Raw genomic sequence first — 15,541 nt, forward strand, 5'->3', positions numbered from 1 at the left:
CTGATGTTGTTGCACTGAGTAACAGTTCCGACTTTTATTTTCAAACCATCAGTAATTCAATTTTCAAAATCTGAGGTGAACTATGACGGTTGGGGTTAGGTTACGTGCCACACCTCAGCTGCGTCCCAAATGGCACACTATACACTCATGCACTATGTACTTATGCACTTACACACTCAACAGGATAGTATATGTATGTAGTGGCGTCCCAAATGGCACACTTATGTTTTTTTACTAAGCGGAAATTCAAACCGTTTCTCTGATGACATTTGACGGTTGCCAAATCAGTGAAATAAACGAACGAACTATCATATAATTCCTGCCGCGAGTATAACCGCATTCACCATCGGGAGGCGCTATAATCACTCTCATTGGAGAATTGTGATTTCACCATCCAAAATAAATGAAGTTATTCAACATGTGCGCTCGATAGCTCCGCCCCTTGCGCTACGTAAGCAAACCTGCGGTCGTTGAGTGCGTGAAGTGTCCATCATTACACACTTCATTTTAGCGGCTGAATGAGTGCATCATCCGGGTAATTAAAGTGCACTTATTATTTTTAGAGTTTTCAGTGTGAACGCACTACTTACACTATTTATACTACAAAATGGCTTAGAATAGTGCATAAGTATGCGATTTGGGACGCAGCTCTCCTTTTTAAAATCGTACTGAAGTCGTACGAATTAGCCACTAAACTGACAAAACATAAAATACTTACATTTCTTAATGAGATTAGGCTGGAAGCCCCTGTTTCACTACGATTGAGAGAATGAAAGTACTCCATTTCTCTCTCTCTCTCACTCACTCACTCACTGTGGGCCCATTTGACCTGCTGGCGTGACTTTTCCTCTCGGCTGTATTACAGCGATACTTCTGGATACAGACACGAGCGTGTGCCTGCAGAGTTTCCTCCACCGTGTCTATCATGGATCAGCTGTGATCGCCGCTGCCCAAGTGATGCTCACTGCAGAGCCATTTGGCCAGAGCTGAGCTCCAGCGAGGGGGAGCTTGAGCTCCTGCTCCTCCTTCCTTGCACTTCTTCTATGAGTGATGTCATTGGGGGTTGGGGTTTGGGGTTTGGGGTTGGGGTTAGGGGTTGGGGGTTAGGGGTTAGGGGTTTGGGGTTAGGGGTTTGGGGTTAGGGGTTGGGGGTTAGGGGTGGGGTGGGTGTTATAGGAGGTGGAGCGAGAGCTCAAACTCCCCCTCGCTGGAGCTCAGCTCTGCTCCTGCTGCCGCCTGCCGCTTATCAGTGTCACTCATCTGTAAAGAGCGCAGTGCGCATGAGCCATTCACAATCGTTTTTGTTGTGACCAATCAAAGGGGTGTAAGAGAACTTGGTAGACAAGGATATGAAAGCGAGCGGGATGATTATTATTGTTTGTATTATTTGCTATAAATGCTCGTGTTGGTACAGTTTATATACCTGACTGTATTAAAGGACAGAATTGCATTAGAAATAGTATATAAATAAATATAAATATATTCATACATTCTAATACAAGAATTCTGCTGTGTATGGAAAGCATCGTCAATGCACCGTGATGCACCGAGATATCGAATTGAACCGAATCGATGGCATGATAATCGTAACCGAAATGAACCGTGAGACCAGTGTTGGTTAACAGCTTTAATAAAATACCATATTATACTTATATAAATACAAAATAAACATTTTTAACAAAATTATTTATTTATCTTAATTATTTTAAAATAATTTCAAAACAGTTTGCCACAATGTATGATCAGGTTTTTTTAAAATTGCCATAATCAGTCACACTTTTAAGGATAATAAACACTAATAGAAAATTCACCAAGGTTTACTTTAAAACTGATAATAGCGATGACACTTTCGGGGTATTTTGAAATAGGCCAGCAACCACAATGCACTAAACACTCATAACAACTTCAGCAAACATTTCACGGAAGTGGTTTTGCAGACGAGCTCCTCTCACATTTCCTTTAGATTATGTAAAACATATAGTTATTATTAGTAATGTTAGTTTAGCTCATGTGTCGTAGCATGCGTAAAACTGGCACGGTTGAGGAATTCAGCCTAAACAAACATTACGCAACAGCGATATGCGCAGATGCTCATTTTTGGATGGTATTTTGTGGGCTGCTGGTGTAATTGATGAGCGCGGTGACTGTTCTGGTAATGGCTTGCTCAAGTGGGCGGAGCCGGAGCTGTCAGGTGATTGATGACTCTGACATTTCTTTCATTCAGACCTTTGCTACTAGTTGCTAAACAACTCCACTGCCTGCTGCAAAATGTCAGCTATTGCTCAGTGTAAGTCAGCTTGAGCATTAGTGCTGCTGACGCGGGATTTGAACATTTAGATTCCTTTCTTAAAGGGGATAAGGTAATGTTAAATTGATTCGCATTTTTTACATAATTTTGCTGTGGTTTTTACATTAAGGTGCCTGCTGGGTAACTATATGTCATTTATATAATTGTTGAGCGAAATTCCAATTCATTCCACTTTGATATAAAATTACATTAAAAAACACTTAAAATGCAAATCAATTTGATGTAAAAATGTTGATGTCCATTTGACATCCACACATTGATGCCCGTTTGACCACTAAAATAATAACACAAAAGTATTAGAATATTTAAAATATATATTCATCTGAAAGCTTTAATTACAAATGACAAATTTATAGTGGTCTGTAATTTTTGTGTGTGTCTAAAGCCTGTAAACTACCTTGATGTCAAGACAACATCAAATTGACGTTTTCAGAAAACGTGTCAAAAATCCAAAAATCCAAGGACAACATAAATAAGAAATGCTATTCGATTTAATGTCGGTTTACTACCTTGATGTCAAAATGGCGTCTAAAATCTAAGTTAGAATCAATTTGAATAACTGCTAAAAATGATGAAAATAGTATAATCCCTACTGAAAAAACTGCTTAAACCAGCCTAGGCTGGTTGGCTGGTTTTAGCTGGTTGACCAGGCTGGTTTTAGAGGGTTTCCAGCCACTTCCAGTCTGGTCTTAGCTGCTCAGGCTGGGAGATGACCAGCTAAGACCAGCTTGACCAGCCTAGCCAAGCTGGGAGCCCAGCCAAAACCAGCTATGTCCAGCTTAAACCAGGCTAGTCAAGCTGGTTTTAGCTGGATTTAGCTGGTCATTTTCCAACTAAGACCAGGCTGGAAATGGCTGTAAACCAGCCTGGAAATGGCCAAAACCTCTCTAAATCCAGACTGGTCAACCAGCCTAGGCAGGTTTAAGCTGGATTTTTCAGCAGGGATAGCAAATGAGATTATTGCTCAAAAAATGTATACAGAAATGAGACCTATTCTACATGTTTGGATTTAAATTGGTTAACTGTTTGTTTAGTCTGCATATTTTCCAAGCTAAATGCATGATGAGGTTACTTTAAAATATGTTCATGTTAATTTAAGAGATTTTCTCTGTCCTGGTCCTGTCATCAAAACTCAAGCTTCTGTTTGTTATTTTGGCAATTGCCAAAGAGTAGTAAAAACGATCACTTGCGTAGCAATTAAATTCGCAGCTGTGTTTGTACATAAACATTACTATTTAACTGCCAAAGTTGACAGCATGTCTGCATCCGCTTTTTACAGCATAATACTCACTACTCACTGCTCTTGAGTACTTTTGAAAGCTCTACTTTTTACTCATACTTTAAGTATTATTTACAACAGATACTTTTACTCTACTTGCACTACATTTTTAGGCAAGTAATGGTACTTTTACTTGAGTATGATTTTTCAGTACTCTTTCCACCACTCTGTGTTTGTAGCCAATCATCATCAGTTATGTGGTTGTCCCGCCCCTTACATGCACGCATGCCAATCATCATCAGTTATGTGGCTGTCCATCCCTACACACACACACACCTCAATCATCATCAGTTATGTGGTTGTCCGGCCCCTACATACACGCAAGCCAATCATCATCAGTTATGTGGCTGTTCTGCCCCTACACACACACACACACACGCCAATCATCATTAGTTATGTGGCTGTCCACCCCTACACACACACCTCAATCATCATCAGTTATGTGGTTGTCCGGCCCCTACATACACGCAAGCCAATCATCATCAGTTATGTGGCTGTTCTGCCCCTACACACACACACACGCCAATCATCATCAGTTATGTGATTGTCCTGCCTTTACATATACACACGCCAATCATTATGTTATGTGGTTGTCCCACCCCTACATACACACACAACCAATCATCATCAGTTATGTGGTTGTCCTGCCCCTACATACACACACCAATCATCTTCAGTTATGTGGTTGTCCTGCCCCTACCTACACACACGCCAATCATCATCAGTTATGTGGTTATCCCGCCCCTACATACACGCATGCCAATCATAATCAGTTATGTGGTTGTCCCGCCCCTACATACACACACGCGCCAATCATCATCAGTTATGTGGTTGTTCCCACTCTATATACACGCATGCCAATCATCATCAGTTATGTGGCTGACCTGCCCCTACATACACACAAGCCAACCATCATCAGATATGTGGCTGCACCGCCCCTACACACATACCTCATTCGTCATGTTATGTGGTCCCGCTTCTACATACACGCATGCCAATCATCCTCAGTTATGTGGTTGTCCCACACCTACATACACACACGCCAATCATCCTCAGTTATGTGGTTGTCCCACACCTCTGGCCATGCCCCTTGTGTGCGCAAGGTGAATGCACATAACCGGAAGCCCTTGTGATTTCACTAGCCCAGATGTTTTTTTTTTTTTTGTAGTCCCCAAACTTCAATCACTGTAGGTTTTGCTTAGCTATCTCTGTAAAAGCCATTCCCTTTACATTGAACTTTGAGCATCTTACATTCAGAGATGTTGTTTATGTTCACACAGCTACATTACACATCAACTAAAGTTTAAAATGTGATATTGTAGTGGATCAACCCTTTAATTAGGTCAACTAGTCAAGTTAGGTTAGTTAGGAAAGTCCTTGGACAACAGTGGTTTGATCAGCAGTTTTACATGTATATATTATTCCAGGCAAACTAAACGAAATCAGACTTGCTCCAGAAGAGAAACATAATAGGAAATACCGCAAAAAAGGTCTTTGCTCTGTTAAACATCACTTGTGAAATATTTGAGTAGGAATTACAATTTCACAGGAAGGCTAATAAATTGTCTTCAGTGCTTTTCCACAGCGCTTGATGAGCCATTGTTGCTAATAATGAACAAAAAGTGCAGATTAGCCATTTTTCACTCAAAATAAAGGGCAAAAACCACAAACTATCAGTAGTCTAAAGATAATAATAACAGCGGTAATTGCATGTAGCGAAGAGGGGGTGGAAAAGTGTGTTTTGCACCCGCTGCCTGTCTATAAATCACCCAGCACATAATTCCATCAGTCATACGTTTGTTTTTCATCTGGTTGAGACATGCACATGCACCTCACAAGAGCCTGCAAACTGCAATCTTTCTCTGGCCTTTCATGCATACGTTTGTCGAATCTCAAAGAAGGACTTTTCTTAAATCTTCTGAGGGAAACAATAAATCCAGTGTGATTTTTATGGCTGTTTTCACCACAGCAACCTCTTTCAATTCAATTCAGGCTTTGTTTCTATAGCACTTTTTACAATGTAGGTTGTGTCAAAGCAGCTTAACATGGATAAAGAAAGAGAGAATAAAAAGCCATAACTATATTTCAGCTTATGGAACATTCTTCTATCGCATATTTTTCTCTACGTTTTATCCTTCAGTCCACACTGAGACAGCGTTTTTAGGAAATGAACAGTAAAGTACAGTACAGGCAATAACAATCAATTTTTAACAATAACCAACAAATAAATACTACAATAAATACATACAATGCAGACATATATCATAGCTATATATTGTCGTACATTTAGAAAAGCTAAAGTGAAAATAAATGCATATTTTAGGACAATGAAAGTGTTTTTTGAGCTTGCATGAATACCAGACTGTTGCTGGAGAGCCCCAAAACCGAAATATGACCATTTATAATGCATAATAGGGGTTCTTTAATGTTTAAAATGCTGAGTCTTAAGGCTGGTACATGCTTTTTCGTCAGCGTTTTTCAAGACGTTTTTCCGGATATAAACCCAAGAGATTTTCATTGGCGTCGAGCAGAAGAGTATGCAAAAGCACTCCTTGACGTTAGATGGCGCTACACAACTTTAAGCTCCTGACACCTGCTTGTAACACAGAAGAAGAAGACAGAGTTGACATGCTTGTTGGTATGGATTATTCAAGCAGCAGCTCTAGCGAAAAAGAAATGATTATTGTTCACAAGAGCAATAAGTAGCTCCACGTTTATATCGCCTCTGGGCATCTTCTTCAGTGTGCGCTCGCATTGACAGTTTTGCGCTTGAGCGCCTCCAAGTGCTGTTTACTGTAACTTCAGCAGCTCTGTGCATGTGAACAAAAGTGCCAATCTGATTGGTGGAGAAGGTTTTGACACGGCGCATCAAAACCAAAAAACGAGCATGAGGCGTTTCTTTAAAAATGACGATTTTACGCCTGGTGTTTTGCGTGTTGGTCTGCACGATCACATTAGTGAAGTTTATTCATAAACTAATTTTGAGAGGATCACGTGATTATGATTGAACACGGCTGGTTCTGCATTAGCATGCATGATCCTCCAATCAGGCTATTCCTAACCCACTATAAAGAGCCAGGGGTTTTTCACTAGTCATCTTCGATTTGAAGAATCCCCCCTTCCACCCCTACCTCTTCACCTTTCCCTCCATAGGGCGGCACGGTGGCCCAGTGGTTAGCACTATTGTCTCACAGCAAGAACGTCACTGGTTCTAGTCCTTCAACAGGCCGGTGGTCGTTTCTGTGTGTAGTTTGCATGTTCTTCCCGTGCTCGCGTGGGTTTTCATTAGGTCCTCCGGTTTCCTCCCACATTCCAAAAACATGCACAACAAGTAAATTGATCAATCTAAAATTTGCACTACAGTTATTGTCTCACCCTGCAGCATATCTTTTCATAGCATTCAATTTAGTCATCAGTTTTTATCAAGGGGGAGTTGTCGAGATCTACCTGAGCTCAAGGCTCCCCTCTCGCCCTGCAAATGGGAGGGAGCCCAGGGCTCAAGGATCTTTTGAGCTCAGGGCTCTCTCCCGGGATAGCATGCCAAACTTGCTTATAATCAATCATCAGCTAAGTGTGAACTCTTGAAACGCCCTTTATTTAGTCACAAGGCGTAAATTGTTGACTGAAAATGCGAGCAAAAAACGTCTCGGTGTTCACCAACCTTTAGTCACTCGAAAATATGCCCAAACTTTTTCTGCATACAAAGTTTACACATACAATTAATGTCACATGGTTATCTAATTAAAAAAATTTTTTTGGACTTATACAGTTGTTCGTCACACGCACACATATATCCACAGCGTTTCAAAGAAAGGGAAAATAAATAAATGGCAGGCGGATATGACAGGTAAATATTTTTATTTAGGTCTTATTTGCGCGCATGTGCAGTAAATCAACGAAAGAATTTTCAGTCGTTTTAGTGTGGAAGACGGAAATAACCGAACACGATAGTGTAGACATGGAGCGTTTTTAGATGAAGACGCTGAGACAGAGTTTTTTAGGACACAAAAAGGTATCCTTTTGAAAACACTGACCAAAGTGCATTCATTCATTCATTTTCTTGTCGGCTTAGTCCCTTTATTAATCTGGGGTCACCACAGCAGAATGAACCACCAACCTTTCCAGCATGTTTTTATGCAGCGGATGCCCTTCCAGCTGCAACCTATCTTTGGGAAACATCCACACACACTCATAGACTACAGACAATTTAGCCTACCCAATTCACCTGTACCGCATGTCTTTGGACTGTGGGGGAAACCGGAGCACCCAGAGGAAACCCAAGCGCAGGGAGAACATGCAAACTCCACACAGAAAGGCCAACTGAGCCAAGGCTCGAACCAGCGACCCAGCGACCTTCTTGCTGTGAGGCGACAGCACTACCTACTGCACCACTACGTCGCCCATGACCAAAGTGCATACATTGGGAAATGTTGTTTTCATATTGCAGCGCAGACTTTGAAGACTTTCGAAATTGATGACATATTTTAGTCATGTGACCATTCCAGCTAACATGGTGGATGACATTGCAAAGCAAATGTTTTGAATACAGCTTTATTAAAGATTAATGCCAGTGTGTACATGCTCCATATTTCCAAATTGGAAAGTTTACTGGGCGTCGTTGTTCAGCAGTGGAAGCAGACCACAGTTTCGACATTTAGCTGTGACGTTTCATAGAGATGGAAAGTAAATAAGCAGCAGGTGGATATGATGCAGGTAAAAGCGTCTAACGTTTGTGTGCATGCGCAGTACATAAAGCATTTTTTGTCGTGAGGATGACGGAAAGAATTGTAAAGATAGTCTGGGCATGCAGTGATTTTTTTGAGATTAGTGTAGATATAGTCTCAGTTTAGTATAAATTATTCAATTTAATACAAAAATCTCTGTTATAATGCATGGAATACATTAATGCTACAGTATTCTATTCAATACGTTATTCTACAGCATTCAATGAAACACATTGTGTTATGGGATATGAAGTGTTGTTTTTGACAGCTTTTCTTTGCCTGTAACCTTTCCAAAAGGTTCAAAGCTTCAGAAACCCCACAGGGAACATTACTAGACGCTTAGATTAGACTTGTAAAGTTGCGGCTCTCAGGCGAGCAAAAGCTGATATTGTTGAGAATCAAACACCCTTCCCTTCAGCTCTGAATTTCGCAAGAGTGTTTGAGATATGGGGAGATGGAGTCGTGAGTGAGCATAAGTAACAATTGCCTTTGAAGATCAGGCGAGCGTTCTGGGATCGGGACAAACGGCTGAGTCCCTTATGATAATTTTTCATCTTTTGCTGTGTGGTTTGGTGTGGGGTATGGTGGTCCCTCATATTCAGTGTCAACTGAGAAATGATTACAGCAAACTTTACATGTCCGAGGTTTAAAACACACACAAACACACACACACACACACACACACACACACATTTGTAATTCGTCTATAGTGGGGGTTGCGAGTCACTGGAATTATTATTTTCACGGTCGCGAGCTGAAAAGTTTGGGAACTCCTGAGCTAGACAGTACACTGAAAAAAAAATATTCAAATATGATTCCTTGGATTTACTCATTTTTTTTGAGTTACGTGGTTGTAAACAATTTGTTTTTTTTATGTTTATTGAATTTAAACAGGGCGAGGCAGTGGCACAGTAGGTAGTGCTGTCGCCTCACAGCAAGAAGGTCCCTGGGTTGCTGGTTCGAGCCTCGGCTCAGTTGGTGTTTCTGTGAGTTTGCATGTTCTCACTGCCTTCGCGTGTGTTTTCTCTGGGTGCTCTGGTTTCCCCCACAGTCTAAAGACGTGTGGTACAGATGAATTGGGTAGGCTAAATTGTCCGTAGTGTGTGTGTGTGAATGTGTGTGTGTGGATGTTTCCCAAAGATGGGTTGCAGCTGGAAGGGCATCCGCTGCATAAAAACTTGCTGGATAAGTTGGCGGTTCATTCCGCTGTGGCGACCCCGGATTAATAAAGGTACTAAGCCGACAAGAAAATGAATGAATTTAAACAAACAAATTAAGTTGAACATTACTAAATTTAATTTGTTTGTTTAAATTCAACATATATAAATTGTTTGCAACAATTTTGCAGACATAATTTTTTTTCAGTGTATATCACTATTAAAAATGTCAACAAAAGTCACTTTTTCAAAATATTCAACATCAAAAGATAATGTTAATGAATGTTTAAAGATTCCATGATTTTTTAAAAACATAAATAAACAGAGGGGAAAAACTCATTAATCACAGAATATGAAAAACTTTTCGTTGACAGTAGCCCCTTTCACACATACAGACCTTTCCGGAAAATTGCTGGCAATTTTCCGGAAAGCTTGTATGTGTGAACAGGTCCTTTTTGAAAATACCGGTAAATTCGTTCTGGCTATTTTCCGGAAAGAGAAGTTGTAAGATTACCGGCAATTTGCTGGAATGCTGCGCTGTGTGAATGCAGAAGGGAGATTGCTGGAATAAGCGCGTGCACGTCTAGAACGTGCTGACGTGAGACATCTGCTTTAGCCAATCACAACAGTCAGACGCATTTACGTCCGCGCGGTTTGTGAGAATAAAAACCTTTGAATATTTTTCCAGACACATTTAGCTGCTAGAAGTTAGTCAGATCACGTTTATATGTTCTTCTTTATGCCAACTGTGTAAATAATCATCGATGACATGCTTATGATAAGCCGTTGTTTGTTTACCTTCAAGCTTTGCGTGTGCCTTTGAAACAGCCTGTGAGCGCCTGCACACGCACATATTATGAACATATCGACATGTGAAAGTGATCCTGCGAAAGTTGTTCACAATATTGATCATCAAAAAAGTTTGTAATTTAGTCAAATGTTTACAAATACAAGCGCGTTTAAAGCTCATTTGTGGTGAATGATGTCAGAATTTACCGGTATTTTGGAATGGATGTGTGAATGCTCTTTTCCGGAAAAATTCCGCAACGTCCTCGCCTGTGTGAACAGCGCTTTTTTGAATATACCGGTAAAGTCGTTCCGGAAATTTTCCAGATATTTACCAGTATCACTGTGTGAAAGGGGCTATTGTTACTCCAGTCAAGTTGATTCTCATGTTTTACAGTGTCTATATAAGCAGCGTGTGATCAGTGTATTTCTTCTTTCTGATATCTTTATGAAGCATAGGCTATGGGATATTAGTGCTGCAAATGGAGAGCGATGTTTCTCTTTGAAGCTGCTGTGTGTCTTTCATGTCCTCTGGCTTAATGACCACATGTACAGATCAACACTGTTGTCACAACAGCACAACGTCTTAGTCCAGATTACTGTTGTCGAATTAAAGACATGTTTACTGTGTCAACAGTGCTTTAATATAAGGAAAAAAAAACAAACTTGTCTGACTTTTTGCTCTCGAAACTACTCCAGATGTGAATACATTTTGTAGACATGATTGAACTACATTTATTCATTTGAATTTGCAAACTGTCGAGGCAGTGGCGCAGTAGGTAGTGCTGTCGCCTCACAGCAGGAAGGTCACTGGTTCGCACCTCGGCTCAGTTGGCGTTTCTGTGTGGAGTTTGCATGTTCTCTTTGCCTTCAGGTGGGTTTCCTCCGGGTGCTCCGGTTTTCCCCACAGTCCAAAGACATGCGGTACAGGTGAATTGGGTAGGCTAAATTGTCCGTAGTGTATGTGTGTGTGTGTGTGGATGTTTCCCAGAGATGGGTTGCGGCTGGAAGGGCATCCGCTGCGTAAAAACTTGCTGGATAAGTTGGCGGTTCATTCCGCTGTGGCAACCCCGGATTAATAAAGAGACTAAGCCGACAAGAAAATGAATGAATTTGCAAACTAATTTGATTTACATGTGATCTTACTGGTTAAATTTGCCTTTTTAATAGTAAAGAATTAGTTTTCTCTGATCTGTATATTAAATAATGTTAATAACTAAAGTGCTGCATAGTTTGTATTTTATATACACTTGCTCGCACAAGGAAGTGGAACAGTAAATTAATAAATATGTTCATGGTCATCCATTTATTGGTGCAGGAATGCAAACTTGTCACCGTTTGTTTATTTTCACAAAGGTCATTAAGAACCACAACTGCTGAAAGAGCCAATCAGAGGTTACTGAAGGTCAGACAAGCATTATTAATAATTTTATTAAATATATCAGTTTGTTTCACTGAGACATATTAAAGAGCCCCTATTATGGGTTTTTGAAAATGAGCTTCCATGCAGTGTGTAACACACACTGTAAATGTGATTTAACAGTAAAGGTCTGTACAATCTACACTGAAAACCTGTTAAATTATTAATTAATTAGAAATTATTAATTTCTGTACAAAATACGGTAAAATAGCTGTAACAGATCTAACCTTTGTTTTCGAGAAACTAATCAGAGTGTCTGAAATCTCACCACACACCCTCATTCACTAGTCCCTAAATTAGTCAATTAGTTTAGTCCACTAGACATAGTGAATGACCACAAAGGACTGAACTCAGACACTGATGAACACCTGCTGTTAACAAGCACAATCACTGAAGGAAAGAACAAGAAATAAAACTACAGACACCACCTCACACCAAACCACCTGAATTAAAACAGAGGATTAAACAACTCCGTTAAATAACAGCATTATCAGCCTCACTGATTACAGTTTGACTTCAATTCTCTCATTTCTATAAGCATATTTGATAATTAACAAAGGTATATATTTTTATTGAAAATGTTTGATTTGACCTCACCGTCATGGAGATCAGAGGCTGCTTTAGTTGAGCTCTTGAACCTTTATTCTTTAAAGGTGCAGTAGGTGATTGTCTTCAGAAGCATTTTTTGTTGTGCTGGTTGAAAGTCTCTTCACAGTCATTACAATAGTAATGATTACAGTAAATGATCTAAATGTGTTTATATGTATTTTTATATTCTGGGTAAAGCATAAAACTAAAAAATGTTTACCCAATTAAATAGAGTCGGACCGTCATCTCCCTTAATTCCGATAGGCAGGTCAGAATATCTGACAGCAAATGTAGATTAAGACTTCTGCGCATCTGTTCACGCAGATCCGCCATTAGCGCGTGCCCGTCTGCATCACAAATGCATGCGCTCCGAGCGAGCTGCGGGCCGCTCGCAGATGCTAAGTCGGAACCGGAGGCGCCGAAGGACAGCCAAGCTCGGGCCGATTACTGTAAAGCCAGGCGCGGGTATAATTCGCCCTTAAAGCGGCCGCGCGGTCACGAGACGGACCGGGAGAAATCAAAAGCTGAATTGAAACTTTTAAAAACCTGAATCAATATTGGAGTTACTTTAGCACGCTGGAGGAACGACGACACCATGGCTGAAGTATTACTGTTAGACAGGTAATGTTCTGTTTTGAAACTATTTTATGTTAGATTGTGTTTTGTTATGAATGACTTATATGCACAGACGTGTTGTTCAGCCACTGAAATCTCCTGGTGAAAGACTGATGTGATTATTTTCAGTTTCATAAGGTGCTTTGTCAGCATCTATAATGTAGATTTATATTTAGTTTAACAACAAAACACCAGTAAATAGCGCTATTCCGCCTAGCCTGCTTTATTGAGCTGAAGTTGCTTTTATATTCACATTGGGTCATTTTTGAACAATGATAGCCTTCCTATACTGTTAACCATGCTACTCTGAATATTCGCTCTGAAATAGCATGCAAGTGTGGCAAAGTATTTCATGTAATTCCTGCACGGCGCTGGCACTAACTAACTGGCGAATGACATGAACTAGTGGGTTGTCTGTCGGCTGTTGTGACGCGGTGCGCGCTCGCGATTTCAGGGGGTGTGGCTTTGAATCACAGTCCCTCCCCGCCGTCCAAAGATAATATGCTAAGCGGTTAGCATTTTGGCAGATCACCTACTGCACCTTTAATGTTTCTCTGGCTGTTATAACTGTGTTTCTGAAACATGCTGATTTGTTGATTTGTGACAGGTAGTGCTTGAATTATGTCATGTCTGTTGTCCTAAGATGCACCAATTACATCACTTTTTTTCTTGTGCTTGAATGTTAAAATGGCCCTCCTATGAATTATCAGGCCTTGATTTGAGTTTGAGAGCCCTGCCCTTGAGGTATGTGTGAAGTTTGTATGTGTGAAGTGTGTATGTGTGAAGTTTCAGCTGGTCAAGCTGGTTTTAGCTGGTCATCTCCCAGCCTGACCAGCTAAGACCAGGCTGGAAATGGCTTGAAACTAGCCTGGAAATGGCCAAAACCTCTCTAAAACCAGCCTGGTCGACCAGCTTAAACCAGACAACCAGCCTAGGCTGGTTTAGGCTGGATTTTTCAGCAGGGAAATTGTGCCATTTTGGTGACTGTCGCTTTAAATTCAAATGAGATTGTGCTCTTGTGAAAAGAGGGCAGAGCTACAAATCAGCATAGTGGCAGATTTAAAAATAAGACTAAAGTCCTATGCTAATGAGGGAGAGATCATCACTAATGGGCGGGGCTTCCCCCCTTTGATGACACGTACAAAGGGAAAATCTAAATCAAAGTGTTTTTATGAGCAAGTTTGGTTATAAAATGTAAAATGTATACATTTGTACCATTAGAAGCTGGCTATATTCACAGCCTGCTGCCACACAACTGTGTTTAAACCATTTTAAAAGTGATTTTTGCATAATAGGTCCCCTTTATTAGTATAGCTTTATCTACAAACTCTGTTTTCACATACACATTGACTGTTTACAGATTACCACCCTAGTTTTTTTTTTTTTATCTCTCTCTATTTGGTTTAAAGTGAATGTGCATGTGAGTTAGAGGAAAGATTGATGTCATAATGACTGTGATGGCATGCTTTAGTCATTTAAACTGGCAGTATCATCTCAAATTATTTCATGGCTTTCTGCAATGATACATTCAGAGCAGGTCCGGACAGGAGTGCAGATATCAGAGTGAAAGCTGAGGCTGTGCGGTACAGCGCCTGGAGCTCACTAACACACATCTGCAGAGACGCAGAGGCTGTACACTGTAAAAAAACTGATAAGTTGACTTGATTTTGAAAACGTAAGTCAACATGTTGCTTTTAAAGCGAGTAGTTGACTTTACTTGTTTAAAAAAAAAAACTTAAAATGATTAAGTAAATGAACTTTCTGCATAATTAGGAAAATTTAATTGAGTCAACTTAACTGTCGCAACAGGTTTACTCACTTTTTTTAACGTGAATTCAGTCTGTGGCCTTTAAGTGTATATGAGCTCCACTGAAACTCTTTACAAGCAATTCACACTGAGTTTTTACCATTTCATGGTGCTGTCTTAGTTTACCGAGTAGTCTTACTGAATCTCTTTTATTATGTTCTCAGTTGTCAGAAATGCCACGCTGTTCAATAGCCAAGATTACACAGCAGAATCTTCTGAGTAAAATTTACTCGGTTTAGATATATAGTATTTAGTATTTGGTATATATAGTATATATTTAGTATTTGCTAAAATAGTATTAGTATTTGGTTCCTCTCTAAATTGAGTTACAATTACTGAATTAACGAGACAGTGAAAGATTTAATTGGGTGATGTTGAGCACTGATGACCCAGATGGCATACGAATGTGGGCCACTTTAGGCAGTTATGCGGCACTGGTGGTATTCCTTAGGCCCAGACAAAATTAATGTGAGCCTGAAGTTGCCCACCTGTACAGTGGCATAGAGGGGCCAAAGATTCAAATTCATATATGGGCCATTTAAGGCAAAGATTTGGCACTTATGGCAAAATGTAATCTGAATGTGAGCCTAATGTGGCCCATGTGGAAAATGATAAATTTGTCCCAAATGATGGAGGAAAAATGTGGGCCACAGTTGGCAAAATAGACATTTAGGCATAGTCATTTAAGCGTAATCTGGGTCTAAAGTGTCTCACACGTGTAGGTGCAAATGACGCCCACTTATTTTAAGATATATGTGGGCAACTTTTGGTAAATATTCGGCACAGTAAACTCTAGCTAATGCAGCCGCTAGCCTAATGTGGCCCAGAGAAGACATGAAAAATGTGGCCCAGTTATC

General features: G+C 40.2%; 1 protein-coding gene across 2 annotated transcripts in view; it reads left to right on the forward strand.

The window, feature by feature from the left end:
• The window catches only part of zgc:113278, an 852,580-nt gene that overhangs the window by 213,890 nt on the left and 623,149 nt on the right, over nucleotides 1-15,541 (forward strand). The window lies entirely within an intron of this gene.

This window comes from Danio rerio, chromosome 23 (genome assembly GCF_049306965.1).
Source record: "Danio rerio strain Tuebingen ecotype United States chromosome 23, GRCz12tu, whole genome shotgun sequence".
Taxonomy (NCBI): domain Eukaryota; kingdom Metazoa; phylum Chordata; class Actinopteri; order Cypriniformes; family Danionidae; genus Danio; species Danio rerio.